We start from the raw sequence: 20,584 nt of genomic DNA on the forward strand, positions 1-20,584 counted from the left end.
ACTGACCTAATTCATACAACAGCCCAATGAGATACACACTATTGTTATGCCCATTTTACTGGTGGGAAAACTAGGGCACAGACTCTATGTGCTTAAGCACTATACCATATTGTTTCTTCACTATGGGATGCTGAGAGTCCACACAGCAAAAGTGACTTCAGTGAGCAGTCTCAGGAACACCTTCACTTGAATATGAAAGGGCAAAGCCTCAAAGGGGACACTGAACTGCATACCCTAAATATTTTCAAGGATCCTTACTGAAAAACTTCCAGTTTTCTATTTTGAACTTCAATAGAACCATCAGTCTTTTATATTAAAGTGTCATAAGGTTCCTTCTTTTGAAATTGACTTTTGTTCTTGTACATATAGTGTTAAACATTCTATAATATTTCCATCACTGAATGACAGCAAGGCAGCAGAAATGCAAGCCCTCTTGCTGACTTGGGCCTGTCCCCTTCAAGGTATAATATCTTTATTTGTCGATAGTAAATTGTCCACATGTTTCCCTGGGGTGCGGTGTGAAACATATCAAAATGAAATGATCTGGGTGATAAAATCTTAGGAAGCAAACATGTAATTTCCAATGAATAATGATAATTTGGCATCATTTCCTAAGAAAAGGCTGTGTGTCACCTGAATAGCTGAATAATATTTCACCATTAAAAAATTTCTACGGTAAAGCTAGTCTATTCACTTATAAAAGTATACACATGTATAGAAGTGCTACACCAAGTGTTTTTACACACCATATCTCATTTTATTCCCCAACAAGCCTGGTAGGTACTAGAGAATGCCACTCTCATTGTATATATGTTCACAAAACTGAGACCCAGTGACACAAAGAGGCTCCTCCAAGGGCAACCAGTTCCTGTCCTCTTCCCACAGGAACATACAGTTCCCTTCTCTCCAACCCTGTCCCACTCAAATCTTTATATAACAAATGAGCACTTAACTGAAAAGAGAGGGGGGAAGGTCAATCTGCCAGCCCCTTCCCAATTACAACAGATCCTTGTCCCAGCAGATATCCACCCCAACACTCCATCTATTTGCACATACACATCAGACAGGTAGGTACCAAAGATAAAATGTCACATGCCCAAATATTGTCCAGAAAAGGCCGAAGCCAGGTTTTGAAGCACTAGTTCACCTGTGTCTCTTGGGGATTGTGGTCTCCTCACTGGCAGGATCAGAGATCTGCTCTTCCAGTCCCAGTAGGTCTTCCTACCTAGCAACCTGCAAGCGCCAAGGGCTAGAGCACTGTTGAAAGTGAGAGAAACAGCACTGGCTGGTGTGGCTCAGTGAACTGAGTGCCTGCCTGCGAGGCAAAGGGTTACCACTTTGATTCCCAGTCGGGGCACATACCTGGGTTGCAGGCCAGGTTCCAAGTTGGGGGCATGTAAGAGGCAACCGCACATTGATGGTTCTCTCCCTCTCTTTCTCCCTGCCTTCCCCTCTCTCTAAAAATAAATAAAATTTTTTTTGGACTTCCGGCAACATGGAGGCATAGGTGGACTCACTATACCTCCATGCACAACCAAGATTAGGACAACAACAATTTAGAGGCAGAATAACACCCAGAACTGATAGAGAATTTATCTGAATGGAAGTCGGACAGCCAAGAAGTTGAAGTAGACCCAGACTGGTAGGAGGAGCGGAGGTGAGCACGGATCACAGTGCTCGGAGTGCAGGGAAAGCTGGGCACCTAAGGCAACCAGGAGCCAGGAACAAGTAAGTCATCTGGGGTGAGTAGTGGGTGGACCCTGAGTATGCAAGCGGCAACTGGCGGACCCAGTGAGGCTGCGATTGTGGACCAGGGCAGAGCGCACAGCCCAGGATCCCAGGGAAGGGACTGAAATCCCAGGAGAGTGGGGCTGCCACCATTGTTTTCTCCCATCCCCGCCCCCACATACAACGTCACAACCTAGCTACTGGGGTGCCCAGTCCCAGTGAACACCTAAGGCTCCGCTCCTCACCGTAACAAGAGCGACTAGACCGAAAAAAAAGAGAGAGCGATGGCTCAAATAGAAGAACAAATCAGTGCCCCAGAACTCATCCTTCTGAGCAACCAAGAAATAGCTAACCTATCAGATGCACAGTTCAAAACACTGGTGATCAGGAAGCTAACAGAATTGGTTGATTTTGGGTGCAAATTACATGAAAAAATGCAGCTTACCATAAAAGAGAGGAAGATGCACGGAGAACCAACGGTGATAAGAAGGAAACTGGGACTCAAAACAATAGAGTGGACCAGAAGGAAGAAAAAAGAAACCAAACAGGAAATAATGAAGAAATAAGAACTTAAAAAAAATGAGGAGAAGCTTAGGAACCTCCAGGACATCTTTAAACGTTCCAACATCCGAATTATAGGGGTACCAGAAGGGGAAGAGGAAAAGCAACAGATTGAGCACGTATTTGAACAAATAATAAAGGAGAACTTCCCCATTCTGGCAAAGGAAATAGACTTCCAGGAAATCCAGGAAGCTCAGAGAGTCCCAAAGAAGTTGGACACAAGAAGAAACACACCACAGCACATCATAATTACATTAGCCAAGGTAAAAATGAAGGAGAGAATCCTAGAAGCGGCAAGAGATAAGGGGACAGTCACCTACAAAGGAGTTCCCATCAGACTATCAGCTGATTTCTCAAAAGAGATCTTACAGGCAAGAAGGGGCTGGAAAGAAGTATTCCAAGTCATGAAAGACAAGGACCTATATCCCAGATTACTCTATCCAGCAAAGCTTTCATTTAGAATGGAAGGGCAGATAAAGTGCTTCTCAGATAAGGTCAAGTTAAAGGAGTTCATCGTCATCAAGCCCTTATTTTATGAAATGTTAAAGGGACTTATCTAAGAAAAGAAGATAAAGAAAAAACATGTATAGTAAAAGGATGGAAAACTCACAATTATTAACAAACACACCTAAAGCAAAACCAAAAGAAACTAAGCAAACAACTAGAACAGGAACAGAACCACAGAAATGGATATCTCATGGAGGATTAGCAACAGGGGAGTGGGAGGAGGAGAGAGGGGGAAAAGGTACAGAGAATAAGTAGCACAGATTGTAGGTTGAAAATAGATAGGGGGAGAGTAAGAATAGTATGGGAAATGTAGAAGCTAAAGAACTAATAAGTATGACACATGAACATGATCTAAAGGGGGGGATGTGGGTGGGAGAGGGTGTACAGGGGAAAATGGGACAACTGTAATAGCATAATCAATAAAATATATTAAAAAAACAAGCAAAATTGACAAAAAATACATAATTTTTTTAAAAAGGAAGTGAGAGAAATATTCATCTACTAGCCCTAACACTAATCCCCAACAGATATTAAAGGGGAATGTCTCCTCCCCATGACTGTAACTCACTTGCTACTTGATGATGTGGTTCAACGCTGCTCTCTCTCTCCTGCACCTTTCAGGTCCTCAGGACAGGTGGATCCACCTAGCTATAAACTCCCTCCTAGTTTCAGAACTCATATGGTCCAAAGTAGCTCAAGCTGAACCTGTAACATCATACAAACTTCATTTCTTTACTATGACTTTTTCCTTAATTCAAGCTAGTTTTCTCCAGTCTAGTAGCACCATGACATATTGATATGTCCACTCCCTTAATCATAAAGCCTGTAGGACATCAGGTTCTGGTTAGCATCAAATTGTCAAGAATAAATCCTGAGGTCTCTCAACCAAGGGAACAGAGGTTCACTCAAACTAAAGATAACATCTTGACCTCAGTTGTGTTTCAGCCTCAGGTCCATGAAAGCAGAAGACCCTAGGACCACACGCTCGCGACACTAAACAGAATGACACCATGGCTGACCTCAGGACTTGATACAATGATCAACTACTCTCAACCCTGGCCTCAACCAATCACTAGAGTCCACAATCCAAACTCTCCTAATCACTATGACTAATAATTTTTCCATATATACAGTGTCTGGCACAAATAACACAGTCTTATATTACAAAATCTTTTATTACAAAATCATAAGCATGTAATTCTGTGAGATAACAATATCACACTCAAGCACACCATATGACATTGTGGGTAAAATGTTTAAATTAAAAGTATAAATGATTGCACCCATATTTTTATCCTACCAACCACACTCATTCAGGTGTTACTGCCGCTGGACCCTGCATTCTGGCCTGCTGTGGGCCATTAGGAAACCAGGTTTTGAAGCACTAGTTCACCTGTGTCTTCTGAATTGGCACCATTTCCTTAAATAAACCCTTACTTTCTTTGCTGCAAACTACCGTTCATGTCTTATTGGGCTTTGATGTATGCAGGTGAACAAACCCCTTTAGTTCAGTAACAAACCTCCATACCAGGGAGGTGATCATTCTTCCAAGATATAAAAATGGTTCATGCTTTCATTTTCATAAATGAAAATTTTGGCATGCTTGCATTTGCAAATCAGCAAGTAGTTTTCAACACCAAAGCAGGTGTATACACAGTACAGACCAATTTAGCACATCCAATGTTATGTGGATGCAGAGACTGCAATAGAGAAAAAAAGCTGTTTGTACACTTTTAAGAATCAAGTGACTGTATATTGCATTTTAAATTCTGCATAGCCAAATTTATAGGGGAATGTAGAAGAAGGACTTCACTCCTGTGAAATAAAAACAACTCTGACTCTCTCAGTTCTGGGTAACACGCATTTTATTCTTGGGCACTTTTTCCCCCAGGAAACACGCAAAGGTTGGCAATCCTCTTCCCACATATCTGCATGGTTTTCTCTTAAGTTTTTACTCAAATGACACTTCAGTGAGTCTATCCCCGATCACCACACATAAAACTGCACACATTCGCTGTCACCACCACCACACATTCTCAGATTTTTCTCTACATTTGCCAGCAGATAACTTATGTTTTTACCTACATTTTGCTTATTATGAGCTCCCATCTCTTTATACACACATACACATACAACTATAAGAAGGGAAGGGGTCTCAGTTTGATTCACTGTTACATCACCTATGTCTCCAGCAGTGCTTAATACATAGTAGATATTCAGTAAGTATTTGCTGAACAAATGTCATATGAAAACTTCTTGCTTTCAAAGTTGAGATAAAATTTTCCAATACAAACTTCAGTTTTATTTTAAAATGAACAACCTTTTTCATTTCTTCATACTTGCTAATGCATTTCTGCATTAACATGACCGTCTCCTTCACAGAGAGCACTCAAATCCATTTTGGGAACAACTCTCACTATTATAGCCTCAAATGTAAACCACTTAGCAGTTTTTGTTCATGCACCAATGAAATTGGCCCTGGTCAGTACCTGCATTATCTTTGTTTTGCACTGGTGCATAACTCATTAGATTAGATTCAATGGTACAGAATTCAAAAATCCTATAGGGGCCAACCTGGGCTATCTAAGGGGAAATGGTATGCTGAGTACCTTGTGACACGTCCCCAACAAATCTAGCAATACTTACTTTCTAAAAACAATAAGAAAATGTAAAAAGATTTGTATGTCTTCATTATGGCAAAACCACAAAATCCATGAAATCTGTCAAATTTTGTGAGCTAGAAGCTCACATTATTTTGTATGCTTGTGCATAAGAAAGTATTTCTTTCAACCCACTGTATAATACCAGCTTCCCATACTACAATCAGAAGACACCAATCCCCTGGTGCAATGATTCCAAAGCAGTGTGACTTCATATTGTTGACCTGAAAATCTTTGCCTTTGTCAACAGCAACCCCAATACCTGTATATTTTCTCTTAACTATAATTGGGTTCATGACAATTGTGGTTTTGCATGTGGTGTTTCTGAAACAAGAGAAGACCATGATGCACAAGACTATGCAGAGCAAGGTCTCTCCCCTAAAGTGAACAGAAGGATCCCCCACACAGCAGCAGCCCACAAGTGCAGGACCAGCCCCCCCCCTGCCACCACAAAAGGCAGTGAGCCACAGTCTCCAGATGCAAGGGTTCCCAGCAAAAGCTCTTCAGGTACTTCTATTGTCTGCCTTACCACAGGGCCATGACAACTACCCTTAGGTTCCAAGGAAAATGGTCTACTATAAACACTAAACACTTAAATGCTATGTTGTTAATAGCACCCCTTAACACTTAGGATCTGGCATCATCATCTGCATTGTACAGACATGAATATTGATATAAAGCATTTAAGTGATTTTCTTAATGCAGAACAACAGGAAAATAAGAAATACAACCTGAGTTCTTGAGTCCCAGTCCCAATATGGGGACCATTATAACACACTCCCTCTAAGGTTTCATTTCCACTTTTGACTAATTTAGTCCTCATTTGAAAATAATAATGAGAGAGACAATACGCTAATATGCACCTAACCAGGAAATGTACCTGTGTAAGGAAGTGGGGGGTTGACTGACTAATGTTAATTCATTTATTTGACCAATATTTACTGAAGGTCTGCTATATACCTTAGAAGTAAAGGATATTAGGCTCAGTATCAATCACCATTGAAAATGAATCTACAAATCACAGTGGAAACACCTAAGAGATGAAGAAAAGGAGATGCCCAGAGAAGTGATACTGCCCAGATTCCGCAGTTTGTAAGTGCTAGAGATGGAACTGCATTCCAGAAACATGGGGTCATCATTCTTGACTCCGCCCCCTTAGTTAAATATCAATGTACCACTTCCGTTATTGTTAGCATTAAACCCAAACTCCTCCAACCCCTGAATAGTGCTCTGAAATCTTTAAAATTTTCCACCTTCATGCTTACCCTGCTAAGTCTAAGCCTGAGTCCCTCAGCATGTTCACTGCTCCCTTAACCAGACTGAACTTTTTAAAATGTACATCAGATTACAGGGCCCCCCACCATGCAATGATCCAAAGGTTTCCCAATGCATTTAAAATAAACTAATAAGCAAAACAGAGCCACAAACATGGAAACAAGGAACAGACTGACAGCTGCCAGAGGAAGATGGGGGGAATGGTGAAAAGAAGGGAAAAAGATTAGTCAAAGAACATGTATGAATGACCCACGGACATGGACAACAGTTTTGGAATTGACTGTGGGAGTAGGGGATGGGCTGGGTGGAGGAGAGCAAAGGGGGAAAATTGGAACAACTGTAATAAAATAAACAAAAATAAAAAAATAAATTTTAAAAATGAAATTCAAACTCCTCATCCCAACAGACAAATCCCTCAATGCCTTTGTGTGCTATTGTCGGCCTACTTCCCCAGGCACATCCCATGCCTCTCCTTGCCATAATGAGTATTATTCAATTATTCACATTTATACTTTTATTTGCAACCCCTGTCTATCACTCTCTCCCTTCCTTCCCTCCATTCATCCCATCACTTTCTCTCAAAATGTGCTGTTCCCTCTGAAGGGCCTGAAATTCTCCTGCCCTTCCTCTTGGCCATGCCAGCTCTTACCCCACTTTTCTGATCCCAGTTAAACAGCTCTCCTCAGGAAGCCTTCCCTCATCCTTCAAAAGCTGAGTTAGATAGCTGTCCTCCTCTGGGCTTGCACAGTAGGTTTCTCCTACTACAGCATTGCTCACATTTTATTCACCCCAAGAGACTATATTTGTCTTCTTCTCTAGACTGAGCCCCATGAGGGCACAGACCATCTATGGCTTATGCACTGTTGTATCGCCAGCACCTACAATCAAGACAGACACAAAGCTGGCACCCCATACATGTTCACTGAGTGAATACATGATATGAATGGAACTATCCTGAAATTTCTATGTGGCAAAGTCTGGGCAATATTAGTGAAAGCACATTTGCTTTCATGCAATGCTGACGTCAAAGTTGAGAGCTAACAGAAGTGGTGCAACTTGGGTCAGAAATAAATCTGTGTCCTGCTTGATGTTATCTGTTAAATATCAATGGGGTTTTTTTGACTTAATAAAAATTCATGACCTATGAATACTAGCCATATCACTAGCATGTACTTTTGTATGAATAAAGTTGATTAAGCTGCTTTCTGGACTGGTAGTGTCTGGCTGCTAAACAATCTATGTTCTGAATAGCTAAGAGGGAGCTTTCACTGCTGTTATCAATAAAAATAAAATCACACTGCAGGTATATATGGATTTCTTATCATGGGGCACACAACTGACAAACTTCCAAAGCCTCTGATTTTAACAGCAAAAAATAAACAACATTGACAAAAACAACATAAAAAATCATGCATCTACTTAAAATCTAATGAGTCTTATTCATTTAAAAAGATAGTATCCCAAAGACTATACTTTTAGGGATCATTTCTATAGTTCGTTACTAAAAAGATAATATCCCATGGTTTTGTTCAGTCAGTATATAAACATGTACATAAGGTAACATTGAGCCTGCCTGAATGTTGAATAGTTTGTCTCTTCACATATTTCATCCAGTCAAAGGATCTGCTCATTAATGCATGGAGAAATGGTATTTTCGGTATTCTTGCTTAAAATTTAGAATTAATGAGAATATTCACTGATATGAGTGGCGTAATCCAACATCAGCAGGACTGTCCATGGAACAAAGATGACTCACTCCTTTAGGAATATTGAACGCCCTTCAGTTCTCTAAATAAGCCATGCTCTTGTTCATCTCCCAGCCTTTGCATATACTGTTTCCACTTTCCAGGATGCTCTTCTTCTCATCAACTGACAACTTCTTGTTCCTTCTTCAGGTGTCAGGTTAATGTTCCCACTACTTCTACCACACTACTAGATCAGTTCCCTTTCATATGAGCTTCCCTAGCTCTCTATCCTCCTAGGTCAGAATACTGATTCCTTGTCTATTTCACCCACCATCAACTCCATGGAAGCAAGAGCAAGGACTCTCTCCCTCATCAGTGTTTCCCTAGTGACTGGCACTGAGCCTGCCCTATGGCTAGTGCTCCTTGAAAGAATGGTGTCCAGATTCTCAGGCATGTGTTTCTAAAGTGTTATCTATTACTTGAAAGTAATGTAGATCCATGCCCTCTGTTCACCAACGGGAAACAAAATATATTAAACATTGCTAGGGCTTTTATTAGAAGGAACAATCCACTTTGAGAGGTTTCTATTTCTGGAAACACATAAAGATGTTAGGGAGGGTTCAGAAGACAGCAGGGTGCATGAAAAACAAGGCTTAGGAGCCAGTACAGAGAGTGGAAAATCTGTGCCCTGATACAAACCCCACTGACAGCGCTAGCTATACAATCCAAAGCCACACATGATACCTGTGCAAACCACCTTCAGAGGTGACTGGGGCGGGGGGGAGCATGCACAGTGAGGATGACCATAGAGACCTACACAAAGCAAAAATTAAAGCTCAGGCCTGGATATTTCTTCTATTTGATGCAAAGTACTCAGCAAATATTTCTTCCACTCCCCAAAAAGGATTGAGGGGGAAAAACCTTAATTGCCACATATGTAAACCTAATTTGTGCTCCTGAACATAAGCCATGTCTCACACATAAAAGAAGCAGAGAAAAACAAATAAAAATGTCAAACTGTTCCAAGACTAACTAGGAAGTTAACATTTTCCAAATGACAGATTGAGTCAAATTTCTATTCAAACAAGCATTTACTTCATTTACTTTATGGGCTCTGTCCTAGGTCCCAGGAATCCAGAGATGAATGACAGGGTCAAGAAGTTTACAACATAGTGGGAGAGACATACAAAGCAAAAGGCAAATGGAAATCAATTTCAAAGGGCACACACAGGAAGGCACAATTCACTCCAAATGCAGGGATAAAGGTCTTGAAAGCTATCATAGAGGAACCAAATTATTTCTACAAAAAAATCATTGTACAAAAAACACCATAAACAATAAATAGACCTAAGAGGAACAAGAAAAGTCCTATTCACTCATCTCATGGTTCTCAAACTTGCAAGTCATTAGCTTAACACATCAGTACTCCAGGTACCTGATAGTTTGGGTTCTTCTTTCACTTTATTCACCACATTATTTTGATGACCTAGGACCAAAGACTAAGGAAACAAACTAATTATTTAAAATGATTTCTCCTATTAATGAAAAAAAAAAACAATCAGCCCTAGCTGGTGTAGCTCAGTGGACTGAGTGCAGGCCTGTGAAGCAAGGGGTCGCTGGTTCAATTCCCATTCAGGACACATGCCTGGGTTGCAGGCCAGGTCCCCAGTGATGAGTGTGCAAGAGGCAACCACACATTGATGTTTCTCTCCCTCTCTTTCTTCATCCCATACCTTCTCAAAATAAATAAAGAAAATCTTTTAAAAAATCAACACCCATCTTCATAGCAGCATTATTCACAATAGTGAAAAGGTGGAAGCAACCCAAATATCCATCAACAAGTGAATGAATAAAGAAAATGTGATCTATACAATCATACGTTGGTACTCAGTGGCTTCAGGACTCACCAAACCCTGTACTCATTGTATTTTGATGAGAAAAAAATTTTTTGAGACTCGGTGCTTGCTTGGGACTTATCATACTTGTTAGAACTGGTATGAGTCACAACACTGCCCCACAAAAGAAAATGCTTCATTGTTCAGTACTCATCACAAGTTCTAGAACAAATTAACGATGAGTACCAAGGTACCACTATATATACGTGATGGTTAATATTATGTGTCAACTTAACTGGGCTAAGGGGTGCCCAGATATGTGGTAAAACATTACTTTTGGGTATGTTTGTAGAATGTTTCTGGAACAGATTAGCATTTGGGTCAGTAGACTGATTGAAGAACTCTTTCACTAATATGGGCAGGTACCATCCACTCCACTGAGGGCCCCAATAGAACAGAAAAGTAGGGGAAGAACAATATTTCTCTCTCTTTTCTTAAGCTGGGATGTCCAGCCTCTCCTGCCCTGGGACATTGGTGCTCCAGATTCTGGGCCTTCAGACTCTGGGACTTACACCAGCCTGTCCCCTCAAGCCTTCAGCCTTCAGTTGGGAATTATACCAACAGCTACCCTGGTTCTAAACCATACTTACACTGAATTATATATACCATCAGCTTCCTAGTTCTCTTGCTTGCAGATAAGAAATCATGGGACTTCTCAGTTTCAATAATCATGTGAGATAATTCTTATAATAAATCTTCTCTTATGTATCTATATCTATCTATGTAGACATATATAGGTATGGGCTGTTTCACTGGAGAATCCTGACTGATAATACAACATGCAATAAAATATTATTCAGACTTTTAAAGGAAAGAAATGCTAGTGCATGCTACAATATGGATGGATGAACCTTGAGGATGTTAGGTTAAGTGAAATAAGCTAGTCACAAAGACATAAGTAATGTATGGTTCCATTTATGTGAGGTATCTAAAGTAATATAACTCACAGAGACAGAAAATAGAATGGTGGTTGCCTAAAGCTGGGGGTAAGGAGGAAGAGGAGTTGTGGTTTAATGGGGACAGAGTTTCAGCTTTGCCAGATGAAAACATCATGGAGATTGATTGCACAACAATGTGATTATACTTAACACTTCTAGAATCATACACCTAAAAATAGTTAAGATGGTAAATTTTATGTTAGGCATTTTACCACAATTAGAAATAGGATAAATTTTTAAAGGATCACGCTATAATGATACATGGTATACAATGTGATGATACATGGTACATAAGATGATATATTGTTATGAACCTCTACTCCAAGAAAAAGTGGTTATGGCATACAAAGTCCCAAATGTTTAGCTTGTATATATGTATTCTTCTTCCAGTGAAAGTTTCCTCATCTAATACATAAATAGGAAAAACTGCAAAACTTTAGTTCTTTTAGTCATGGGTAAATGTGATGGTATGAGAGGAAATGAACACACTTTTTAAAAATGCTCTTGCCTTTGTGAAGGAAAACAATACAAGCAACCTTATTTAGGTCACAGCAGTTACTGTAAACATCCCAAGGAAAGCATATTAATAACAGCCACCCACAAAGGACCTGGTTTTAACCATGGAATGTCATGGAGGCAGTGGAAGGAAGGCAGGGGGAAAATTTGCCAGGATTTTAGAAATTAGGATGTTAGCATCTTTTTGTAGTTCAATTTAGATGTAGAAATAGCAAGTAGAAGCAATATTTTAAATTAGGAATTTGGACAAATGGTGTCTGAAGGGTTTTCTGGTTCTAATTCATCATGATTGATTGATTGCTTGATTAAAAAAGAAAAAAATCAGAGAGGCAGCCTAAATATTTACATTAATCCTTGATTTTACCATCATAGTAAAAGAGGCCACCTGCCTGAGTCTATCAGTGTGGTCACATGGAAATGCACTGGGCAAGGTCCCTGTCACCAGCTTGCTCTAAGACCTTGGGTGCCTCACTGCCTCTCTGTGGGCTCGATTCCCTCTTTTTTTGCAATGGGAAGGTTGGAACAAATGGTTATTATGGTCCCTTCCAGCCATTATAACTCCTGATTAAGGACCTGGAAAGCATGGTAGTGATGGTTGCAGAACAGTATGAATGTATGTAATGCCACAGAACTATACATTTAAAATCATTAAATGGTAACTATTATGTTATGTATTTTACTATAACAAAAATAAAGAAAACTTTAAAGTTTTTAAAAAGAACCTGGGAAGCATAAATAGCTACTCTGAGCAATGATTTACACTGTATATTACTGTGCGTAATGCACACATTTTTGCCCAGATTTTTTAGGGGGAAATAAGGATGCACATGGGTAGAATGATTACATGCCATGGGTACATAATCTCGTGTACAATGCACACAAAACATGGGTGCATATTACACATGGCAAAATACAGGGTAATTAAAATTTGCAGGAAACCTAAATGCTTCCATAAGAGGCCTCTAGGCATGCCTTTTATTTCTTCATTTTTAATCAAGTAATCCCTGATCTCCAAAGAAACATTTAGACACACCAGAGACGATGCTATTAAAATAAAAACTGTTCATAAAACAATAACTCCTTCAACATTGTAACTACCCCCCATTCACCATTTCAGACCCATCTATACATATCAGGATTTCATAAAGTAAGTCTCACCTGTACACAATATGGTCAAGAGAGATGTACCCTAGACGAAATCTCACTCTCACCGGAGCAACGACTCTCATTTCCTCCTGCCATAGAAACTAAGCAAGTCAACTTCTGGCTCAAGGGCAGGGGAACAAGTTTATTACCTTCTACCAGGTGTTTCAGATCCCAAGAAGATACCTCTGCACTAAAAATCAATACAAGATTTTTCAAGGCATTTGGTTTTGTCATTTGTCTGGAGACAATGGCCTCAGAAAAGAGGATGAACTGTCTTACTTCCCTTTCCTCCCCTTCTGTGCATGATGCCCTTTAAAGATACGCTTTTTGTTCCATCAACTTAAAGGTTGCTTTTATGTCCAGTGTGGTGGAGGGAGAAAGCTGTGTGTTTTTTCAATGGTAAAATCTGTCAAAGTCCCAAAGGCTTTTATGGTACAAATCAGGTCATTCTATACAGCCTGAAATCCCAATTACACCAGGGAAATAAAAAAGAAGAAACATTTATAATTCAAAGTAACTAGCAGTAATAGGTCAATGCACTTGATTGGTCATGAACCAATTACAGGGACACTGCTTGGTGCCTAAAGTATGAGAAGAGGTAGGGGTGCATCTAGGCCTGGTCTAAACCTCACACTGCTCTCTGGATACAGGCAGGAAAGTGGTGTCCAAGAAAAGGAATTCCCCTGTTCACCTGCTATGAACTAGCAAAGGGGTATCATAGAAGTTCCACATCTACCACCTTATCCCACCACATCAAGATCCATTGAGGTGCAAGCAACCAAGACAGTCAAAGTATTTGAGCATTGACCTCTGCCATCTAATAGCTGTGATGGGATTGCCAGCTCTGGATGGCATTCCTAAAGCTCCCTCCAAGCCCTGCCCTCCCTAGAAAGGCCCAGGCTTTGAAGTTCCCTTCTCCATTTTCTCCTAAAGAGAATTCAGCAAGAGGAAGAATGAAGGAAGGATTAGCAATAAGAGAGAAAAGAGGAGAAAAGGAAGAGAAAAAAAGCTTCTGAACAGTATTTGTATGTGGAAGATGAACAGGCTATGAGCAGTGGAGGTTATTTACTTCAACCTACCACAAAACTCAGAACCCACAGCATTCAGTTCATTGACAACAATGCTGGGCACAGACCTCAGGGCTCTACCTCGCTTCACATTTTTAGAGATATTGAACAATCTGAGAAACTTCTGAAAGCTATAAATGCCATTCACCAGAAAAATATGCATTTACACATTATTTCTAGGGGTACTTTGATGTCTCCAGGACAATATTTTGCCAACTTGCCTGAAGATAAGAATCACTCAGATACTTGTTTACAATTCAGATTTGCAAACTCTCTTCCTAAATTTCTGATCCAGCAGGCCAGGGTGAGGAGGGGTAACTTTTTTTTTCTTTTTAACATACCCTACCAAAGGTACTTAACTTCAGGCAAACTTGAGAAACATCACTCAGGAACAAAAAGTTCCTAAAGTGGCTGAGTATTAGAAATCACTTGAAAAGATTTATTTAAAAATGGGTCCATAAGCCCCACACTGAGAGCTACATTATCAACTTATTTTTTTTATTTTTAAAGTTTTATTTATTTATTTTTAGAGAGAGGGGAAGGGAAGAAGAAAGAGAGGGAGAGAAACATCAATGTGTGGTTGCCTCTCACATGCCCTGTACTGGGGGCCTGGCCTGAAACCCAGGCATGTGCCCTAACTGGAAATTGAACCAGCAACCCTTCTATTTGCAGGCCAGTGCTCAATCCACTGAGCTATACCAGCCAGGGATACATCATTAACATCTTACAGTGGGGAATGTATGTGCTAGGAGGTGATGCTGATGCCCAAGCAGGTTCAAGAACCTCAGCTCTAGCGGTCCCTGGGCCGAGGATAACCAATACCCCATGTTCAGGGTGCCTCCTTGATGATGGGACCTGAGCAGGGCCTACATGGCCATGACAGGCACCAGGGCACTCAGCACTTGACATACAACCAAAATGGAGCACAGTGCTCTGTGTCCTGAAAGTCTGGTTCCTCTAAGTAAATTTGCAAAATATCAGCTCAATGAAGGCAGGGATGATTGCCTGTTCTGCACACTACTGTATCCTCAGTGTCTGGTACAGTGCCTGGCTCATAAATATTTATTGAGTAATTAATGGATGAATTAATGCATGAGTTAGTATAACAAAAATCCATTACATTGGTGCATGACTGTCACACAGATGTATGAATCTGTAGATTTGTTTCTATGGCCAACAAGCCTTCTAAAAAGAACCCTATAACTTGAATAATTAATATAAAAATCACTACAATTTTACTAATATTATCAATATCACCATTGACCAAATTCTATTTTCCAAGCATTATCTCATTCCATCTTTAAAATAAGCCTGGGAGATAAATGTAAGTATCTCCATTGTGAAGAAGCTTAGAAAGATAATTTTCCCAAAATCACATAGCAAATAGTGGAGGAAATTAGATACAAATCCAAGTTTCTAAAATCCATGCATTGAACCATGTAGCCACTTTTACTTGGAAGATGGCCCATTGTAAAGTGGGAACTATATTCCAAATTAAATTAGCAATATTAAATTCAGATGGAATGTTGGTATCATTCTGAAGGCTTCTGGTATGGTTTGGAGTTTACTTATTATATCATTAATTTCATTATATATCTCAACTATAAAGAAAAGAGAAGATACAAATAAAAACCATACATCTTCTATAGCCAACCACCCAGAGATTCTTTTTGGTTTCGAGTCCTTCAGAATTGATTCTAGCCCTGGCTGGCATAGCTCAGTGGATTGAGCGTGGGCTGCGAACCAAAGCATCGCAGGTTCGATTCCCAGCCAGGGTACATGCCTGGGTTGCAGGCCATGACCCCCAGCAACCGTACATTGATGTTTCTCTCTCTCTCTATCTCCCTCCCTTCCCTCTCTAAAAATAAATAAACAAAATATTTAAAAAATTGATTCTAAGCGTGCGTGTGTATATACAACATGCATTTATTTTTCTATTTACAGAATTATGTATGCATAGATATATCTTTATATGTGCACATATATGTATATGTACATTTGTAAAATACAACTGATGTTTGTAGAGCTCAGTGAGAAGGCTCTTGAGGCCATGCAGAAAAACCTTTCACACTCACAGGCACGAAATCATCAGCTCTCCTTTGTCACCCTCAAAACTCAAGTCTACCTTTAGTGCACACACTAAAAATGATGGTACAGATTTAATCATATAGAAAAACATTCTAACATGTTGTTAAGAGAATAGAGCAGGTTATATAGTATATACTATATGATCTCACACATACACTTAAGGAAAATTATCCTTGTATATGAGTGTATCCTAAAATTCAGGGGAAAAAGACAAAGGAAAATCTTAAAAAGTTAACCTGGGAGTGGAACTCCTGGGTGATATTTCCTTCTCTATGCTTTTAGGGTTTTCCCAGTTGTCACCAGTAAATGTACATTATTTTGTAATCTGAAAAAATCAATACAAAAAAACATAAGCAATGTAAAATCACACAAATAAATTCAAAACAGCCCTGACCATTCTGCTCAAGACGTATCCTATATTTTTGAACTGCTAACACCCAATTAGCATTGACCAGAAGACTGAAGAACCAAAGCTCTTGTGTTAGCCAAGCCCTGACTTCCAGGCTTTCATTGGAACCTGACTTCCTTGTCTGCCTTTCAGGCGTTGGGAGGGTGAGTCAAGTGTATGCAGAGTAAGGACAGGATGGCCGGGGTGGGGTCAGGGGTGCTTCCTGCAGCTGCCACCATCTTAGCGACACACCATCAAGGCCTGAGGACGACCCCTTCCCTGCCTGCAGCCGACAGTATCACCAGCTCAGGCCGTGGCTCACTTTGCAGCGTCCCCATTCAAGCAGGTGGGGCCGTGGGCATCTCAGGCAAGTGGCTAAACCCTCCGCTGCCCGCCGCCACTGCCTGCAAGGGAGCTTTGTCATGCCCAGTGCTCAGCGGCTCTTCGTCAAGTTTCACCTTTGGTGACACAACTTTTCCGTGTTTCTTTTTTAGGCAGCTGCCACATCACGAGGCTAATGAGCACACTGAGGTTTGTAATAAACCCGTCTGCCAGACCCACAGTGACTGAGGGACGCTGGTTAACCTGACCGACTGGTCAGCGCTGCTGTCTGGTTTCCAGCTGGTCGGGGGAACGCTCCCTGAAATGAGAGTAGCGAGGAGCCCCTGGCCCTGCTTCCAGGAGACTGGCTCACATTGTTCCCAGAGCTCTGAAAATCACTTGCAAATCCAACAGCTCTTGGAAGTCTTAATGTTCAGTAAACCTCCCAAGGGGAGAGGCAAACATACATATAGACAATCAAAGGCAAAACAAGCAGGTAAATTCACAATACTTTCAAAGTCATGGTTGAAAGAAGATTATGAAAGTATCTGCAGGCATATTCAAGAACTGAACTCAGCCTGCCTTCTTTAGGTTGTTTACTTCTACTTTTAACAGCAAGATAAATATGTAAGAACTCAATCTGTTCACTAGCCCACAGTTTAAGAAGAGTAGAAATGCTATCTACATCATTTGAGAACTGGGTTTTACATTTGTTGTTAAACTTACCTATCACTATGCAAGAGACACACCACTGTTAATTATGGCTGTTAAACATAGGTTCTGCAGCTCAGAGAAACTACATACTTCCTAACTCTGAGAATATAATTAATATGCTTGTTCAAAGTGTATGTCTCTGTTAACAAGCTATATTTTGGGAAATATTATCTAACTGAAGGCAGCATAAATAGTGTAAAATATAAAGCTCACACTTTTTTCCCATTTAAAATGAGTTATATAATAAGTGGTGAAAGGATTCTTCTGTGGAAGAGGGGGAATGTCTTTTGCTGAAGTTAGTACTGCTATCAAGGGAAAAAATCCAGAAATTGAGAACCCTCCAATGATCCTGCATACCCTAAGGAACCACACTTAGTTAAAGAAAACCACTGACATCTGTTGACAAGAACAGGAACAGAAAAGGAGAGAAGGAGGCAGAGAGGGACAGAAGGAGGAAAAAACGGGTGGGGTTGAGAAAGACAGAGAAGGGAAATGAGACGTAATTCTGATGAGAGACAGACTCAAAACATATGCTGTGTAATGGGAAAAAAATAAACAATCGGAAGTTTTACTTAGCAATGAATTAAGAGGAAGTACAGTCTTGAGAACAGGTGAAACAAGCTCCCAGACACAGTTCTGGAAAAAAAGTACTATTATTTTCAAACTGACGGATGCTTAAATCTTAAAAGTCACAGCCATGGCCAAGTGAGGGGCAATGAACATCAGAAAGCAGAAAGTCAATGTCCAAGGCCAAAGAGGGAGGAAAGGGCACCCCTAAAGCAGAACTGGGTTGTTTCATCTCTGCACGAATGCCCAGGCCCAGCACAGTGCCTGGTATGCTAAAGCCACCCAAGAAATGCTGAGAGATCTGTTCAGCTGCACCAAGACGACAGCCCTGGAACACTCTTGCATGTAAAGGTACACGCTTCCTAATTGTGTCCCCATTGGCAAACCAGAAGTAATTTTGTCTTTGTGCAAACCTACATTAGAGAAGAACCAGTTGTGTTGCCTAGGGAGGCAGTATAACAAAGTGGTTAAGAAATGAATTTGCAGTCAGTGAAACCTGGCTCAAATTGTCACTCTAATCTTGCTAAGCAAGTGACCTCTGGCTGGCCTCAATCTCTGAAATTCAGTTTTTGCATGTGTCAAATGAGAACAACAATAGTGTGTATAGCTGTCCTCCAGAGATTGTTATGAAGATTTCATGAGATATTTCATGTGAAATACCTGGCATACAGTCAGTGTTCAGAAAAACTATTATTTTTAGGACCACAATCAAAATTCCTTCCCCAAACTAGCTAAGTGTCAGAAAGTCAACCACAGACATTATTAATTCCTTGGGGTTAAAGCTCTGCCTCTGGCAGTTATTAGTTAAAATGTAAATATCCCCAGGCATGTTCAGATTAAGCCACAGTGAGTCACTGACAGAGACTTTCTTCGTCACACAGCTTTCTGATAGGACAAGAAACTGGAAGTGAGTTTTGACATGTGCATGGTACATGCATTACACAATTATTTATTGATTCTGCAATGCCAAGCACTGTGCCAGTAATTTGCAACCCACCAGCTGTGTGACCTCATACAAACTACATAATCTCTCTAAGCTTCCATTTTCTCATCTGTAAAGTCCCTAAGTACTAATCACTACTTCATTTGGCTACCATGAGGATTAGATAAGATATATGTAAAGATAATATGTGTCTAGTAAATAGTAAGTGCTCGAAAATTCAAAAGTGACTATAATGATAACTATAATAACCATAATCATTATAGTTACTATTATAAATGAATAAAACATATCCTCGCTTCATGGAATTCCCTCCTGACTAGATCATTCAACAAATGCTCCTAATGTGGGCCAGGAGGGGGTCTTCCAAGAAACCGGAGGACAAGACATGCTGAATGGAGAGAGGGCTAGGTTTCAAAACCAAAGAATGCATATTCCATGCTTCCATTTACATTAAATTCAATAGCAGGCAAAGCTAATATATAACATAAATCAAATAGTACTTGCCTTTGAAAGGGGAATGACGTGAAAGGGACATGAGAGAACTCCCTGGGGTGATGAAAATATTTTGTATCTGGATTTTGTTGCTGATTATATGGGTATAAACATTTGTCAAGTGAGAGGGACACTTTAGATTTGGGCTGGTTACTATATATAATCTGTAATTCCAAAAAAGGAAACAAGTTCATACTATTTTTTAATTGACTTCTTGCTAATTTGGCCTCTGACCAGGCCTGCCTTTCACCCAAATATGTTTTCCTTCTTTCCAGACCCTACTACAGACAAGATCCAAAGAGTAGGACAGACATGTACAGCTGAGAACTCTTTTGGGTCAAATAGTAATTGTCCAAACCAAAGCTGAGGTCTCTGCCAAAAGCTGACAGTAGGCAGGACAAGCAAGCAGCCCAGCTCAGCCTAGCCCCACAGTACCCCCTAGAATGTCAACCCAAACTTGGCAGTAGCAGTTAAGCCTGAGTTAAAAAGAATCAGCAAGGACAGACACCTAGTGCCCTCTCCCCTTTGCCTGTGGGGAGGGTCATCAGCCAGTGATACTAATACCATTTCAATTTGAAAATCAATGCTAACAGTCATTTCAAAGGGCAGAGGCAAGAGCAGGGTATGGGGACTGCTCTACAGTAATCTTCACACACAGTAATTGTAATCAAAGCTTTGTTTCTCACAAACCCAGGTACTTAATCAAACAGCTCTTCACATTTCCATTGTGCCCCAAGAATCAAGAACTTCTCTCTTTCCTATTACAAAGCTCACATTTTTAGGGTTAATGCCCTGAAAAACACCTCTTTAGAGAAAAAAATGGCCATCCATTTCAAGGAGAAATTAGACCAGCCAACTGGAATGGTGGTCATAATGATTACTAACTATATACCATTTCACTTTCTTGGGGAAATTAGTGTATTTACCTAGAAATCTACACCCCTGAGAAAGGTTTCTTCAAGATATGGCATTCATAAAAGTGGTAAAATGCGACATTTAAAAATGTCAGAAATCTGAATCAACTGAATTTGTAGAATTGATATATAACAAATAGGTAAGGTAAATTTTGAGTTAGTAAGGACTGACTAAAATG

General features: G+C 40.2%; 1 protein-coding gene and 1 pseudogene across 2 annotated transcripts in view; one reads left to right on the forward strand and one right to left on the reverse strand.

Annotated features, from left to right (window-relative positions):
* The window catches only part of FGF13 (fibroblast growth factor 13), a 514,186-nt gene that overhangs the window by 487,704 nt on the left and 5,898 nt on the right, over positions 1–20,584 (reverse strand). The window lies entirely within an intron of this gene.
* On the forward strand, positions 8,195–8,313 carry LOC114505933 (annotated as a pseudogene).

Source organism: Phyllostomus discolor, chromosome X, assembly GCF_004126475.2.
Source record: "Phyllostomus discolor isolate MPI-MPIP mPhyDis1 chromosome X, mPhyDis1.pri.v3, whole genome shotgun sequence".
NCBI lineage: Eukaryota > Metazoa > Chordata > Mammalia > Chiroptera > Phyllostomidae > Phyllostomus > Phyllostomus discolor.